Raw genomic sequence first — 18,519 nt, 5'->3', positions numbered from 1 at the left:
AGCAGGACACAGGATTGCAAACAGCAGTTCGGAGAAATAAATGGCCACTGAAGAGATTTCCTCCCCCCACCACCACCCACTCATTAATTTTCTTTAGTTCTGCTCTGCAGTTCAATGATCATTGTGAAATACATGCAGCTTTATCCAGAAATGATGGATGGGCCATAAAGCGGTGTCTCTATCAAGATAGTAGGAAGTGGAGGTGGATCAATCAGTAACACTTGAAATAATTAAGTCTTCCTTGATTTCATATGCAAGAGAAATGGGACACTTTCCTATCAACTAAGATATTTAACCAAGTGTCAAGCCTGCCCTGAAAGCCTGACTAATGCACACCTGGGTTGCTTTCTAAAAACTCATAAGAAAAAAACCAAAAACACTTTGATGCACTTCCAGTCCAGCAATAAGGATGTTTTAACAGACAGGATTCACAGGGTGGAACCAGGTCATCTGGTTACAAATGGCTTCAGTTTAGTATTCTTTTGCCTCCACACCAGCTTACAAGGGATGCTGCCAGCCAAGTATAGGTCCTACATTAATAAGCAAACCCAAAATTGTATGTTCAGTCTTTGCTTACTCTAATTATCCTTCATTTATTAAACAGGCAAAACTTCTGGTCATTAACTGAGGCAGAGGAGATAGTATGGGCAGCCAAGCACAGTGGTTCTGAACCAGGGGTACATGTACCCCTGGGGGTACGCAGAGATCTTCCAAGGGGTATATCATCTCACCTAGATATTTGCCTAGTTTTACAACAGGCTACATAAAATGCACTAGCAAAGTCAGTACAAACTAACATTTCATACAGACAGTGACTTGTTTATACAGCTCTATATACTATACACTGAAATGTAAGGACAATATTTATATTCCAATTGATTTTATAATTATATGGTAAAAGTGAGAAAGGGAGCAATTTTTCAGTACTAGTGTGCTGTGATACCTTTTTATTTCTATGTCTGATTTTGTAAGCAAGTAATTTTTAAGTGAGGTGAAGCTTGGGAGTACAGAGGACAAATCATACTCCTGAACGGGGTACAGTAGTCTGGAAAGGTTGGACGTAGCAGCACAGTTACAGTAACCTATTTACTGCACCACAAGATGAGCAGGAAAGACAGAGGTGAGCAGCAGGGCCAAAGCAAGATCACTCAAGGCTGGGAAAGACTCGGTGGACTGAAGATAAGGCCATGAAGGCCTGAGGCACTAACTTAGATGACAAGAAACTATGGGCCAGTAGCCAAGTATCTTTCCCAGACCTGAAGAAGAGCTCTGTGTGGCTTGAAAGCTTGTCTCTCTCACCAACAGAAGTTGGTCCAGTAAGAGATGCCACTCTGTCTCTCTAAGCTGAAGATGAGAAAGTTTGGGAACATGAAGAGAAGGCTGTGGGGACCCAAGTGTAGCACTGATGTGAGAAGAACCACCTTTCATACAATTCAGTCATTGGTGCTAGTTTCAGCACTCACTCACCCAGAAACTAGCAAAACCTCTCCATCTGTGACCATTTGCAGCACTGTGGATCTACTCTCCCCCACATCCAGGACAAAAGCATCCCATCAAAAGCTCTTGGGAGGAGAATGCCCTCTCTTGTGTTTGAAAAGCACCTAGCTCACTCATGTAGATCTTTCCAAAACCGAACAGTACCAAGCAACTAGTTACTGGTGTTTGATTTTATGCACTATTTTCCCTCTCCTATTTTTTATTTGAAAGCTTTGTTTCTGTCACTGAGTTTGGTATTGTTTTAATCAGACACTTTAGAAAATAAGTGAAAGTCAGTACAGTCAGTTTCTAAAAAGGTTTGTTTTTACGAAGAAAATTTCTGTAGGCCTTTAAGGCCACGATAAGGAGTAGGCTGTTTTTAGATATTTTACATGTATGTACACACATACCCACACAAAACTCCTCATATTTTGGTCCAAAGTTACCTAACAGTGCCCCTTTAGCACAGTGGGGTTTGGTGACGTTTAATTGTGCTAAAACTAGCACAGGATCCAGCGATCCTGAACCCTAAGTTCATAATGCTTCATGAAAAAGTTAAATGTTGAGATTAACCTCAACTTACATCTTCAGAACTTCCATATATATTTGAAAATATTTTTAAGTCAATGGGAACATTTTATTTTTGCTATCTTCTAAATAAGGACACTTAAAGTGTCTATTTCATGCTTAACTTTATACATGAAGGAAAGTAACATCTACACAAACTAGCAACTTATTAAAGGAGGCTGACTGAAATAGCTTACTACAGTACTTTATGGGTTAACAGACCATTTGAAAGAGCAGGTCAAAACCAGTGTAGGCAGTACCTATCTTAAACTTCAACACAGCCAAATTTACTGTAATGGTTACAAAGGGGAATTTAATTGTCCAATTCAGTATTTTCCATAACCTTTCCATCTGAGAGAAAAGGGGTAGTAGTGGAACTCAATTCAGACATACTGAAACAGGCCAACCATTCCTGATTGTGTTATCACTGCTTAATGCAACATCCTATTTGAAGGCAACAGGAGTAATTCTTACTAATGGTGTGCAACAAACCAGTCTGTACAAATGGTTCCAACCTTCTGCAGCAAATGTCCTACAAGAAAACAAAATATTTGGCATTGCTATGAACTGCAACAAACAGGAGCAGATAAGCTCTTAATTTAAAAGTGAGGAGAAAATATAAACATTCTAAATAAAAGGCTTTTCAATTTTTTTTCCTTACGAGCTGTCAGCTGCACTTTAAGTGTAGGTCCCTGCCAGCTGCCCATGAAGACACTAATTTGATTATTCTGAATGCCACGGTTGGATTTCATGCAGATTACCCCTCACAGCCCTTCTGAAGAGGAAAGAAGAAGTTTTTAACCTGTTAAATCTGAGCTCTCTCAAACGATTTCTTTTGCCTTATATGTGCCATCATTCCTTAAACCTGCGTCCCTTGTCTTGGCATACAGACATCTGATGAAAGACGGGTGGAAGAGGAGGAATAGATTTGTTGAGACCATCACACTTTACACTAAGGACCTGTCTTCACTGCACTTTCAATGGGATGGGGGTGAACCAGCTACACAGGTCCCTGTGGTATCACAGACTGTCTCATGGCATATTTTGAAATTCTGCTCCTGAGCCATGCTAGCGGCATGGGAAATATTTAAAAGCAAGGTTATTTCAAATCAGGATTTTCCATCAGCTTGATTCTAGAAGACCTGGTCATGCGTCCTATACTGTTGTTAAGGAATAATGGGCCAATTACAAAGAGAAAATTGTTTTCAGGTATTCTTTATTTGAAAGTGAGACACATTAGCTGTTCAAACACAACTGCACCTCATAGCCAATGCAGCACCATTTTTCTAATCCATCAGTCTTCCTTCAAGAACAATAGCTCTTCCAAAATACAACAGACACTGAATTTTGTTTTCCTGTTCTGCCAGTTAATTTATAATATTTTGTCTGTGTAGCGTGTTAGAAAAGGGTCAGGCAGATAGGATTGTTAAAGTTTGTAAGATACATTAAAATGAGGACAAACCTAGCCTTGTAGTTCATTGAGCATGTTTTGGGATGTTGATATAACCATATTTTATTCTTCACTATAAAATCACTAATCACTTGAGTACTTTAACAGTAATATCACCGCATGATACTTAATCTTCACTTTTGTCCTTCAGAGAGCAAATACTATTAAAACATGGCCCTTAACTCCCCTGTCCATTAATACTAATTTTCCTTACATGTCACTGTGCTAAATATTGTCTGAACTCAGTACATTTCTTCAAGGTACAACAGAAATGAAAACTTCTCCCTTTATACTGCATACACCAGTAAAATATAAGCAAATTTTGTTGTATGCTTCCTCTGTCGAACCATCAGGGATGCAATCTATGCCACAGCATTCAAGTCTGACCTCTCTACATGGTGGAAGATTCTTTAACTGGTTAAAACCAGTTCAGCTAAAGTGGTCTGAACTGTAACCCAGTTTGAGGAGCCTTAAGGTAGTCTGACCTGTTCTTACTGAACCAGTTGAAAGGGCAAATTGTGGCCACATTCATACAGACACCATGGTCACCAGCGAGGATTGAACCTAGGACCTTCTGCACAAAAGCATAAGCCTATATCACTTTAGCTGAAGGAGTACTCCTTTTGCAACAGGTCACTGGGGCCAGCCACTAAAGAAAGCACGGTCATACACTAAGCCAGTGCACACTACTACACTCGATCTAGGATTTCAGTTTGGGCCCCCAGATACAATTTTAAGGCCCAAAGAACACCTTTGGAACATTTGGGGGTTATTGACTTGCTAAATAAAAGCTGGAAAACACAGTTTCCCACATTAGCATCTTGTAGGTTTTTTGCATTGTTCTAAAGTTGCCGATCTCTAGCTGTCAGCCACCTCTCTCTCCCCACTGTGAAGTAGAGCTCAAGAGATATCTGCTTTTTTCCATGTTTCTGAATCTCTTTGATACCCTTCAAGGTGGAAAGCACTATAGAAGCTAGATATATTTTTGCTACAGTTACCATTTGGACAGCCAGTTTCTACGTTACCCTACTATCATGGCATAACAGACGCCAGTTTTTAGCAGGATGCCTCATTCAGGCCTGTTTAGTATGCTAGATTTTCCATTAACATACCATTCGTACTTCTATAGTAACAGATTGGTGGGAATAAGTACTCTTTCTTTAAAACGCAAGGGCTAGAGGAAGCTTCCAGCTAGAAGCTCTGCAATCATCTAGTCTAATAAAGGTCTTTGTTCAGTGCTAGAAGAAAGTTACTTTTTAACATTGCCAAAATGACAAGCACAACCCAGAAGAAGAATATAACAAGTATCCACAGCAGCAAGCAGGATTTCTGCTTGAACATTAAAAGTTTAGATATCAGCCCTATAATAGCACATATTAAGATTACTATTTCATAGTTGTATAAAATTAATCAGTTGAATATATTTAAAACAAAAGTAAAATTGGAGCTGTCTAATACTGAAACGTGAGTGATTTTAAATGTAGGTGTCATTTGATTAAAAATTTATAACAGCAACTTTCTTAATGCTTGCATGCATACGCACACTATACGAAAGATCTGATAGCAACAGAGTATAATAGAAAACAACAGAAGAGCAGTGAACCACTACATCACCAAAGCAGCATATTCAACACTTTAATGTTGAATTCAAAGCAAATTTCTATACTGTATGGGTTAGTTATAAAACCTACTCCACCCTCCTGAAAGCTTTTAGATCACTTGTAACAAAAGGCAGCCACTGACAAATGCATACATTGTCCTGCATGAATTATAGGGCAGAGCCTACAAGCATCTGCATTACCAGTGCAGCTTTTGACTAAGCCCACTTGATCTGGGGTTCATCTTTTCCTCTCAAGAATTCTGTTCTCCAGAACATTCACTAGAATCTTCATATCAGCACTGAGAGACATAGGATAGTCTTCAACTTCAAAAGTGAAGTTGTCTGGTGTTCTCCAGTCACTTTGAAAAACAAAATCACAAGATCTTTATCATCAATTCAGCCTCTGTCAACAGCCAGAATTCCAAATACAACCAAAAGAATAAAAACTAAAGATCTCCAGTCTATGCGTACAAAACTCAATCTCCACAAAATACTTGTGGTCAAAGTGGCTGTAGCCTTAACCTAAGCAATGAACTGTGTCATCAAGCCACTAACTGAAATAGTCAGCAATGAACTTGCAGCACTACCTTTGCCATAAAGCTAGGCTGGAATACTCCTCCCAATATGTTCAGCTGAGAATGACCCTGCACTAGTGGAGGGATGCAGAAAAAATAATCTACCATGAAAGTTCTTGGTCTAATTTCTGGGACTCCGTTTATTCACATCAGGAAAGAGATTTAATTCCTTGACAAACAGAACTTATTTTACCTTTTCAGTCTACAGTCTTTTTCCAAGTTGGGACATTAAATATCCTCCTTAAAACAGAACCACAGAGCATTACATTTGTCATAAATATAAACGGAAGGGTAAACACCTTTAAATCCCTCCTGGCCAGAGGAAAAACCCTTTCACCTGTAAAGGGTTAAGAAGCTAGGATAACCTCGCTGGCACCTGACCAAAATGACCAATGAGGAGACAAGATACTTTCAAAAGCTGGGGGGAGGGAGAAACAAAGCCTCTCTCTCTCTGTCTGTGTGATGCTTTTGCCAGGGACAGAACAGGAATGGAGTCTTAGAATTTAGTAAGTAATCTAGCTAGATATGCGTTAGATTCTGATTCCTTTAAATGGTGAGAAAATAAGCTGTGCTGAATGGAATGTAGATTCCTGGTTTTGTGTCTTTATAACTTAAGGTTTTGCCTAGAGGGATTCTCTATGTTTTGAATCTAATTACCCTGTACGGTATTTACCATCCTGATTTTACAGAAGTGATTCTTTTTACTTTTTCTTCTATTAAAATTCTTCTTTTAAGAATCTGATTGCTTTTTCATTGTTCTTAAGATCCAAGGATTTGGATCCAAGGGTTCACCTATGCAAATTGGTGAGGATCTTTAACAAACCTTCCCTAGGAAAGGGGGTGTAAGATTTGGGAGGATTTTGGGGGGGAAAGAAGTTTCCAAACAGGCTCTTTCCCAATTATATACTTGTTAGACGTTTGGTGGTGGCAGCGATAAAGTCCAAGGGCAAAAGGTAAAATAGTTTGTACCTTGGGGAAGTTTTTACCTAAGCTGGTAAAAGTAAACTTAGGAGGTTTTCATGCAGGTCCCCACATCTGTACCTTAGAGTTCAGAGGGGGGAAGGAACCTTGACATGGTGGCAGAGCGATGGGATTAACTTGAAATCATTTTGAGATCAATCTGAGATTTTTTTGAACCAGAAACACAGATTTGAAAAGGAAATTTTTTTTTTTTCCTTTGGGCTGCTGGAAAGCAGGTTTTAAACTGAAAGCAGTTAGAGTTTTTTTTTTCTCTGCTTGGGAGCCAGAGCAGAGACAAAAGGGAATTGTCTTGTGTGAGCTGGAGTTTTCTCTACCTAAAGGCAGGGCAGTAAACCTCCTGCAGGGAAATTCACAAGTCTTCACAGACCTGAAGAGTTTTGTTATTTTTTACCTAAGAGCAACTAGGGGGGTTTTCTGCCTATTTGCCTGGAGACAAAGGTGGTTTTTTTGTTTGTTTGGGGGTTTTTTAGGATTTTTCAGTAGATTGACAATCAGAGAATATAGGCATCATATTACAGCACAGCAAAATTTTACAAGCCAAGTTTTTTTTTTGTTTGTTTGTTTTATTTCTAACTCTCTGGTGTAAAGTTAGTTAAAAACAGAGAGGCAACGATGACAGAAACTAAGACAACATAAATTGGAGTTAGCCAGACTGGAGGCAGCGAAAGAGGCAGAAAAAGCCCTAGAAGCTGCCCACAGGAGAGCTATGGCGGCAAGGGCCAAAGAACTGGAGGAGAAGGAAAAAGAGAGGAAGCATGCACTGGAGATGGAGAAGGCAAAAGCTCAGCAAAATATACCAACAAACCCTAGCAATCCTTCTCCAGGTACCACTTCCCATCCCAGAAAGTTCCCCACCTGCAAGACAGGTGATGATACCGAGGCCTTCTTGGAAAACTTCAAAAGGGCCTGCCTTGGGTACAGCATCTCTATGGACCAATACAGGGTAGAGCTGAGACCGCAGCTCAGTGGACCCTTAGCTGAGGTGTCAGCTGAAATGCCTAAGGAACAAATGAACCAGTAGGAACTGTTTAAAACCAAGGAGAGAGTCAGAATGGGGCTAACACCCGAGCATTCCCGTCGGCGGTTCAGAGCCCTAAAGTGGAAACCAGTCGTGTCATTTATCTGATATGCCTACCACATTGTGAAACATTGGGATGCCTGGATATCAAGAGCAAGTGTTTAAATCTCCAGAAGATTTGCCCTTCCTAATGCAATAGGAGCAGTTCTTAGAGGGTGTTCCCGACAGTGGCCAATGCCAGATGCCCCCAGAGGGAATGACCAGAACAGGTAATCATCAAGTGATCCATCCCCTATCGCCCATTTCCAGCTTCTGGCATACAGAAGCTAGGGACACCATCCCTGCCTGTCCTGACTAATAGCCATTGATGGACCTATCCTCCATGAACTTATCTAGTTCTTTTTTGAACCCCGTTGTAGTCTTGGCCTTCACAACATCCTCTGCAGTCAGTCAACCTGTGGAACTCTTTGCCATTGTGTGAAGAAATACTTCCTTTTGTTTGTTTTAAACCTGCTATTAATTTCATTTGTTAAGGAAGTATTATTTACGCCTTCTCTCATTTACTTTCTCCACACCAGTCATGATTTTATAGACCTCAATCATATCTCCCCCCTTAGTCGTCTCTTTTCCAAGCTGAAAAGTCCGTTTTATTAATCTCTCCTCATACAGAAGCCATTCTATTCCCCTATCATTTTTGTTGCCCTTTTCTGAACCTTTTCCAATTCCAATATATCTTTTTTAAGATGGGGCAACCATATCTGCAAGCCGTATTCAAGATATGGATTTATATACAGGCAATGATGTTTTCTGTGTTATTATCTATCCCTTTCTTACTGATTCCCAACATCCTGTTTGCTTTTTTGACTGCTGCTGCACATTGAGTGGATGTTTTCAAAGAACTATCCATAATGACTCCAAGATCTCTTTCTTGAGTGGTAACCGCTAATTTAGACCCATCATTTATATGTATTGTGACAGGGTCAGGCCAGATGGCTATAGGAGAGTAATAGAAGGCAGATATTAGCCCCAGGCTAAGTAGGTCCCTTTTCCCTGGGTAAGGTAACAGGGAAGGTTCCAGAACAATCAGGAACCTTCTGGAGACAATTAAGACAGGCTGATTAGAACACCTGCAGCCAATCAAGAAGCTGCTAGAATCAATTAAGGCAGGCTAATCAGCGCACCTGGGTTTTAAAAAGGAGCTCACTTCAGTTTGTGGTGTACGTGTGAGGAGCTGGGAGGAAGAGGCACTAGGAGCTGAGAGCGAGAAGGTGGACTGAGGTGTATAAGTATTATCAGACACCAGGAGGAAGGTCCTATGGTGAGGATAAAGAAGGTGTGGGAGGAGGCCATGGGGAAGTAGCCCAGTGAGTTGTAGCTGTCGCACAGCTGTTCCAGGAGGCACTCTAGACAGCTGCATTCCACAGGGCCTTGGGCTGGAACCCAGAGTAGAGGGTGGGCCCGGGTTCTCCCCAAATCCTCCCAACTCCTGGTCAGACACAGGAGGAGTTGACCTGGACTGTGGGTTCAGAAAAACGACCAAGCTGAGGGCTGCCGTGAAGCTCCAAGGCGAGCAAATCCGCCAATAAGCGCAAGATCCACCAAGGTAGAGCAGGAACTTTGTCACAGTATAGTTGGGATTATGTTTTCCAATGTGCATTACTGTGCATTTATCAACATCGAATTTCATCTACCATTTTGTTGCCCAGTCACCCAGTTTTGTAAAAGCCTTTTGTAGCTCTTCACAGCCTGCCTGGGACTTAACTATCTCGAGCAGAACTTCAGCGGACGTAAACTATCATAACTCTACTGAAGTCAATGGAGCCATGGCAATTTACACCAGCTGAAGATCTGCCCAAGAATCTTTCTATTTAAAGACCCCACACTTCAGGAAGAGGAGGATTATCTCAGTAGAAGATTTTGATTTTTTAAAAATTTTCTACTGGAAAGTAATTAATTCAACGTTCTTCCTAAGGTTTCTCTCTCTTTTAGCTGTACTTTAAGAATATATACATCAAGGAAAGATAACTTAAGAGGAATTTAAAAAAAAACAACCTGAGTTCAGAGCACTATTTCTCTTCTGGAAAGTTGATTTCCTCAAGTACACCTAAAAAGCAGAGTTGTAACTCCTTACTTTGTCACAGGAATTAGTGAGGTCTTCAATTACTACAGGAGAATATAGAACTCTGATCCTGGCAGATAATGCCTTTCACTCCAACTAGGAAGATGCAGACATAAAAGTATGATTTTTGCCCAGAGATGATTGGGGGAGGGGGGGACACCAAACACCTATTAAAAAAAAGACAGCTCTTAAAAATACCACCTGTAAAATGGGTATAAAATATTCACCTCCGTGAGGGGATAGTTTATTGAGCTTCATTAAAGCAGAATTATTTTTCTATGAAAATGAAAAGCATGGGTATTAAGTAACGAATGTTTGTAAAGCTCTTTGATTGTTCAGAAAATTCTGAGATTCGTAGATGAAAGGTTCTATAGAAGTGCAAAGCATTATTCTACTTTAATGAAAGCTGTTTCAAACTATCACCCAAGAGACAAGCAAGATGGGTTGCCCAATAAAGAACAGCTTTTAAACAAAGGTCAAACAAAACTGCAATGAAAAATACGGGAACATTTTAAAAGAGAGAGAGTCACCCCCCACTAATCTTTAGTGCAGGTACCACTGTACTAGAGGCCTTCATAAGTTCTTCTAAATTCATACAAAGAACTTTTAGTGTTATCTAAATGTACTTTGTTTGAGGAACATGTGATTAAAGTAGAACACTTTTTTTTTTTTTTAGCTTTCCAGCATTGGATGAACACATTATTAAAGTAGAACAAAGCAAATTTAGCTAACACTAAATTAAGTTCTTTGTGAATTCCCCTAAGTTTTAAAGAAACTGTAAATCAGAGATGAAAAATAAAAAGCAAACATAGCACCTTACAAAGAAGGACAATATAACAACTAGAGCTGGGTGGAGAAAAGTAATCTCATTTCAGAGGATATTTCAGAATTCAATTTTGTTCAACTTTAGAATGGAAACTGGAAGTCCTGAAGTTCTCTGTGAAAGGGGATGGAGCTCTGGCTCCAGGGCAGTTTGCGTGGTGGGCTGCCCCAGAGCTGGGGCCCTTCAAAGTCGTGGGCTGCCAAGGAGCTGTGAACCTGGGAGCCAACTATCCAAATGTGGACCACACTGAAAAAGTTTGAGCGCCCCTGCAGTAATGGATTTTGACAATACATTTTGAGGGAGAGGTATTGTCTATCTAGTGGATTGACCACAGGAATGGGAGACAGGAATTTCTGAGTTCTAGTTCTGGCTCTGATCCCAACTTCCTGAGGATTTACATAGGGTAAGACAACAAGGAGTCCAGTGGCACCTTAAAGACTAACAGATTTATTTGAGCATAAGCTTTTGTGGTTAAAAACCTCACTTCTTCAGATGCATGTTGTTTTTGAGGATACAGACTAACACGGCTACCCCCTGATACTTGACACCATGCATAGGGTAAAACATACGGTCTTACCCTATCTATGCTATAGTTGGTAAGTTGTATTTTAAACGCATTAACTGGTTGAAGTGAAAACACCATGCTCCCCATAGCGTGGACCTTGACCAGCTAACCTTTCTCTCGCACACTTTTATGCTAGTCCAGACAGGCTCTTACAGGCCTTGATCAAATCACTTAGCTTGCCTTACTTCCCTAAAATGGGGATGATATTAATGAACCTACCTCACAGGGGTAATATGTGGGATTAGTTAGTGCTTGAAAAGTGTTCTTCAGATGGAGAGAGCTACCAGTATTAGATATTTACTCTAGTACAAAAACAAAATATGAAGAGATTAAACACAAAATGTAGATATAAACTAAAGTGAAATCTTCTTAGTGATGCAGGAAGGGGAGGTACGGCTGGTGCGTGGAACTTTATTACAACTTGTTCTCCTGCGCAAAGAGCAAACAATCCGCTCCTCTTTAATCTGATGAAAGATTATTTCAAACTTCAGTGGATTAATCTATGGTTGACAGGGCTGCCTGCCTCACTGATTAAATTAAAGGATGTTGTAAAAGCTTTTTATTTTTTTGTGAAGTGTCCAATAGAAAAACCAAGAAAGGATAGAACGTCCATTTTGGATTTAAAGTTTTAAAAAGCAAAGCCTAACAGTCTCCAAACTGTATTATAACCAACTTTATTTTATTCAGTTCTGATGCTTGGTCACCAAGGTGAAGCTACCTCTAGGTGAGTAATACACAAGTATCCCCCCCCCCCAAAGAGATTTAGATAATAGAGCAAAACTCTTAAATTTCAGTTTTGCTTTAAAAAAAACATACTTACAGATTATACTGAAATAGACTAATCAGTGTCCAATGCTACCTGCACTTGCTCATAAATATTTTATACAAAAATTGTTCTTCTTCCAAAAAGTGTGTGCTACTATCCACCTCAAATCTTCTCTTTTTTCCTTTTAAAAAAGTAGAATCATTTGCATGCTAAATTACTGCACATGTAGCACTGGCATATTTCTCATATAAAAATATACAATATACAGAGATCAAATTCTGCCCCTATATACTAATCAGGCAACCCCATTAACAATAATGGTTTGCCCAGTGAATAAGCCAGGGCAAAATGTAACTGAAGATGTCTAGCTTTCACAAATTGAAAATTATTTTTTTTTAAATACACCAATAATTTGTTCATCCACAACTACTACAAAACTAGGAAAGAGGCCTCCACATACAGGAAGAAAGAGAATAATGTAAAGCAGTGGTTCTCAAAGCCGGTCCGTTGCTTGATTGCAGCTCCCACTGGCCGCGGTTCACCGCTCCAGGCCAATGGGGGCTGCAGGAAGCGGCGTGGCACAAGGGACAAACCTGCGGATGCAGCAAGTAAACAAACCGGTCCAGCCCTCCAGGGGCTTTCCCTGAACAAGCAGCGGGCCGGCTTTGAGAACCACTGGTGTAAAGGACATGATTTAAAATAAAGGGATTTAACAGCTACAAGAAGCTACAAATAAAAAGGAGCAGCACTGAATTAGTAACTAACTTTTTACTCTAGGGGAGCCAGAGTTCAAATAGGAAAGGTCACTGAAAAAATACAGCTAACATGGTCTTTGCTCAACAGTTATTCTTAACCACACAAGAGCCTCCTAATGAGATTTGCCTCCTTGTCTGTTTTTATTCTTCTTCACAAGAACAGAACTATTAACTTACATTTTTTTCATATTTTACATTTATAGTCATAATTCTGATTTAATGCCATTCAGAGGATTATCAAACTGCAGGATTAGTATTTTAAGGCTCTTTTATATCTAACGACAAGACATATTCCATTCATTTTTTTCAGTTCTCAAACATTTCCAAAAAAGTTGTTTTAAGGGTTTATTTATTTTTGTGAACTAAAACACACATTTACATTTGTGTGATTAACAGTCAGAACAGAACTGCACAGGCTGAACCCTCCCAGGCAGCGAGGTAGTAACTGAAAAAGAGTTGCTGCAGAATCATGAGAGAGAGACTGCTCCAGACCAGTAGCTTCTTTATAGGTTAGTGCAAGTTGGAATTCACATATTTTACACTATAAACCTATTTTAAGAAATCACAGCGGTAAAGGAGAATGGGGGTGGAAGGAATCTCTTCGCTCTTAATCTCTCATGAGCCAAGGTTACTGACTGTCAACTATTCTACAATACTCCCCATGGGTCATGGACACACACAGTGCACCAAATCCTGCTTCTCTGGCTCTCACAAGCCCTCCCACTGATTAACTATGGCCCACATGCCATCATCCTCAGTCAGGCAAACTCCCCTTAACTTCAGAGTATCCGCCATCCTTCCTTGTACAAATGTGTCCCTCGATTTGTAACTGTATTTGGTCATAGGTGGGTTAACTTCATTCACAGTTTGACAAAGAAAAGCCAAGGTTGTATTAAATGGGCTATCATTGTCCTGATTCCTACAGTTTTTGTGGTTCTAGCTACGCAATACCATGCAGTTCTAACAATCCCACTCCAAACATGAAGGACCTGAAAACAGACCAGCAGTAGCTATTGCAGCAGTTAACCTGGATCACTGCTGCCAAAGGGTTTATGAATCACACAAGGTTATTCCGGCCTCACGTGGGGGTGGGGAGAGAGAAAAAACTAAACTGGTATTGAATAAATGCAAGCCATACATCTCAAGATAGGACAGAGAAAACACAAGCAAAACTGGAGGCCATGTCTTCCTGAGCAAGCATTCTCAAATTTGTTCCTAGCACTGACAGTAATTTAACAAGAAATTGTCTAGTGAATACCTTTTCTCCCATTCATTATTGGATGAGCCATGTCTCTTCTCATTCACATCCTTGTGGCAGCTATTGCAATGGCTTACATGAAAAAGTAATTGTAGAACAGTATTTAATGGATTCTTAGCCTTTTAATGTGATTTGTCAGCTGGGAAATGAGAAAAGCCAGCACCATATGACCAGCCTGCTCTCCATGGTCCACAGCCCACAATTTGGGAACCAACAGCCTAATGGGCCAGGATTTCCCAAGTTCTGACCCTGGCATTTAATCTACACTACAGAGTTGGTCAACCTAAGTCGACGACTTGGGTCAACCTAGTTGTGCATGTGTCTACACCAAAATTTCTCTCCTGGTGATGTAAGCAATCTCTGCTCTAGTCTCATTGTGGGACCTTGGGCAAGTTGCTGCTGTGCTTCTGTTTCCACATCTGAGACAGGGAGATAAACATACTTACTTACCTCACAGGGATGAGGTTAAGCTTAACATAGTTAATGCTAATGCAGTGCTTTGAACACTGATGTTGCTGCAGAATTGCTAAAATAGAATCTAGATTTTGACACAGAACAGAGCTAAACTAGCTGCAGAATCACATGGGCCTGACACTTTCTAGGGATGGGACTTGTGCATATTATAGAGATCATCAATAAAAACTTGTGTGCATCAAACTCCTTTAAATTCCAATTCTAGGAGGTTCAAAAACATAACAAGGGATCTTGTGCTAAGAACAGCAGGAAGGAAATAAATAAATAAATGAAAAACGTGTGTGGAGTTATACAAGTAACAAACAACCCTTTGTGCTTAAGGCAATATCCTCCTTGCTTCAATCAGATCTACATTCAGCCCTAATACTGAGATAATGAAATGCAAGTATACAGAAATACTGTAGCCTTACCTCAGGAAGGGGAAGGAGAGAAGGAAAACTGAATAACATTTCCCAAGATTGGTAAAAATGTGAGCTAAGGGGCCACCTGCCTTTCTGCTACTTGATTCTTCTCTCCCCATGTAGGGGACAAGAAAATTTCCATCCAGGGAATTTCTTTTGAACTATTGTGCTGGAGAGATGGACTTTGCCTTCCCTTCTCACTCTCCCACCCCCCACCGCACTTCAACAAAAGAGGCTCAGGGCTGGTCTACACTTACAGCGCTGCAGCTGCACCACTGTAGCATTTAGTGAAGATGCTGCTTATGCCAATAGGAGGGCTTCTCCTGTCGGCGTAGGTACTTCATCTCCCCGACAGGTGACAGCTATGTCAACAGGAAAAGCCTTCCTGTCAACACAGCACTATCTACACCAGGGGTTAGGCTGGTATAACTATGTCACTCAGGGGTGTGGAAAATCCATGATGCAGTTATACTGATATAAGTTGGTAGCGTAGACCAGAGTTCTGCTGCCCAAAACAACAGGTGCGCCAAGATAAGTACAGACCTCAGGAGAATCACGGGTGAAAGAAGCATCTGGACACACACACACACACACACACTTCCTTTGCTCTCCCTTCCCATGAAGCCAAGCAAAAAGCCACCAATCTAATAACTCTAAAGCAAGGTAGGGCAAAGGCTCCTGCAATATAACCAGATAGGATAAAGCTTTCCATAGCGATCATCTCACCTGTACAGAAAATTAACTTATTCTATCTTTAAATCCTTTCAACTCTATAAGTAGCTTCCATGATGAACTAGCCCACAAATAAAGACCTGATTTCTTTTTCCCCTCACTGGTGTGTGAAGAGGCACAGAGGAACCAACAGGTAGGAAAATACAATTTAGACTATCATGTTCCAGTTAGTGTGCCAAAGAGGGAACAAATTCTGATCTGATGCCCCTAATAACTATATCAATAACTATGGGGTTACATAGAGAGATGAGTGGGGAGCGAGCACACACTTTGGCTCTACTTTAAAGCAGCAAATTGTTAGATCACCTAAAAATAGCATTCAAACTGGGACTTTGACAACATAAGGATGACCAGCCAGGAAAGAACACCAACAAAAACTCCAATAAAAATCAATAAATATTTAAGGCATAGGTAAATTAACAAGATATAAGGAAGTGTATAATCATGCAGCTGTATCCCTCCAGCTGTGCTAGAAAGTCTGAGGCTATGGTACACTCTGAGGCTTTCAGCAACGGCTGTGCCGCTACAGCCATGCTGCTAAAAGGCACGCAGTGTAGCTGCTATTTCTCAGCAGGAGAGAGCTCTCCTGCTGACAAAAAATTTCCACCCCACACAAGCAGCAGCGGCTTTGTCAGCAGGAGAGGTACTCCTGCTGACCAAAAAAAAAAAAGGAGTACTTGTGGCACCTTAGAGACTAACAAATTTATTTGTTAGTCTCTAAGGTGCCACAAGTACTCCTTTTCTTTTTGCGGATACAGGCTAACATGGCTGCTACTCTGAATCCTGCTGACAAAGCGCTCATTCGGGGGGGGGGGGGGGGCGGGAGGCGTTAACACCCCAGAATGACAAAAGTTTTGCCAACAAAGTGCCAGTGTAGACAAACCCCAAGTTTCTTAATGTAGGCTAGATCTTCCAAGCCCATTCTTATGCAAAACTTGCAGTCAGTCACGCAACAAGGATCAAAGAGGTCCATCAGTGGGCCTTCTTGTCTGAGGATTACTCACAAGAGTAAGGGTTTGCAAGCACTGGCCTTTAAATATAACCCAGTAGCAAATCATTAATGTTTTACTCTTAAACAATATATCTATTTCCAAGTAATGTTCCTTTAGTTTTTAATTCAAAATGTGGAACATAAAATTCTCAGACTAGATTACTATAAACTCGCAAAGATATATAAAACTCAAAACTACAGGTAACTAACCACTTTGTAACATTAAAAATGCTCAACAGCACAATTAAAAACAGGATCTCTCTACGGGCACTCATTGTTGCTAATCACAACATATAGTTTTAAAACAGGAATTAGATTTTTTTTTTAAAAAAAGTATGTTACAGACATGATTAGGCACAGATACTAAAATAATTCCAAATATCTTCTATCTGTGCCTAATCATGTCTGTAACATACTTTTTTTAAAAAAAAAAATCTAATTCCTGTCTTAAAACTGTATGTTGTGATTAGCAACAATAAGGAGTGCCCGTAGAGAGATCCTGTTTTTAATTGTGCTGTTGTGCATTTTTAATGTTACAAAGTGGTTAGTTACCTGCAGTTTTGTAGTTCACACTTGTGGAGAAGACAAGGTGCTGAAGAGGAAGCTCAGGGGAACCAGTAGATATTGAACCAGTCTTCAGTACTTACTTTGCCTGAAGATTAAAGTCCTCTATTGTCAAGCACTCTCCACTATCAGCAAATGGGGTGGGATGTTGAAGTTCAGAAACAATGCTTATTCATGAAAAACTGCTGCCCTGCCTGTCACCCAGAAAATGATATCGTTTCTTCCTTATGAACCAAGAAAATACATGATCTTTAACACCTTCCCCCAACCCCCACCCTAGTATCCTAAGTAAGGTGGCAGAAGTGGTAGCAAACTATCAGAGACAAAGAAAAAGTAGTTTTCATCCACTATTATCAATATGCCTTGTACAATGTTTGTTTGCTAGCTAGTTTTAGCATTCCTCCATTGGGCCCCAAGTAACAGGACTAATGTGAAACTCCTTTCATTTACTGTCAGTGTTTTTCTTTTGCATCTTAGTATTAAGTCTATTTTGTTTCAATAATCTGCCCATATTCCATAGTTATTTGTTTTATTAATTCTGAGATAGGAATCTTTTTTATGCTGAAATCAAAATAAAACATTAGTACTGTCTAATACTTTTGGGAGAGAATCTTGTATATAAAAAAGAGTGGTGCAAGCACTCTGTGGACTAAAGAGACCGTGGGCTCCACTCTTAAGAGACACCACTGAGAAACCAAAGAGCACAGGGCTGAAACAACCGTAACAACTGGAGTCATTACAAAGACAGTGCTTTTTTTTTTTTTTTTTTTTTTTTTTTTACACAGTGCATAATTAGCCCATGGAACTCCTTGTCACTAGACAGGATTGAGGCCAAGAGCTCAGTAGGATTCAGAGAAGGTTTGGACGCATATAGATAAAAGAACATCCACATTTATGGTAGATAGCAATTTTTAAAAAAATGCAAATAAAAACCAAATGTTTCAGGGTATAAACCAACTGCTAGCCAACAGGAATTGGCAAGAAACTTTCCTAGGGGCAGATTATTCCACTACAGGTTTCGTGCACCTTCCTCTAAAGAAAGATGCTGGCCCTGTCAAAGACAGGATACTAGACAAGATGGACCAATAGTTGGAGCTGGTATGAATTTCTGTGTTCCGTTTGTGTGCCTTAACTTCATGTTTTAAGCAAGGTGTGGGTTAATAGCCTTAGGACAGTGAGTTATACTAGGAGATATTACAGTTCAATGATAGGCTAGGGCACTTGCATAATAACTTCTATTTCCAAAAACATTTTTGTATACTGCATGTTTATTGAAAAGGCAACATGGTGAAGGCTGATTATAGAGTATCTACCAGGTGCTGAGCAGGCTCAGCTCCCACTGAAATCAACTGGAACTGAGGGTGCAGCACAAGATTTTAATACAATCAACACAATAAACCACAG

At 40.2% G+C, this 18,519-nt stretch overlaps 1 protein-coding gene across 7 annotated transcripts in view; it reads right to left on the bottom strand.

Moving 5' to 3' along the window:
• TEX2 (testis expressed 2) overlaps nucleotides 1–18,519 on the bottom strand; it is a 120,554-nt gene that overhangs the window by 89,166 nt on the left and 12,869 nt on the right. Inside the window, exon 1 of one of the 7 annotated variants that reach the window (XM_073311247.1) lies at nucleotides 7,505–7,578. The exons of the other annotated variants lie outside the window; for them this stretch is intronic. The gene's annotated coding sequence lies outside the window, so the exon portion shown is untranslated. Of the gene's footprint in view, nucleotides 1–7,504; nucleotides 7,579–18,519 lie in introns of those variants that run through there. 7 annotated transcript variants of the gene reach the window in all.

This window comes from Lepidochelys kempii, chromosome 14 (genome assembly GCF_965140265.1).
Source record: "Lepidochelys kempii isolate rLepKem1 chromosome 14, rLepKem1.hap2, whole genome shotgun sequence".
NCBI lineage: Eukaryota > Metazoa > Chordata > Testudines > Cheloniidae > Lepidochelys > Lepidochelys kempii.
Note: the sequence above shows the minus strand (reverse complement) of the source record. Positions and strands in the feature narration are given on the sequence as shown.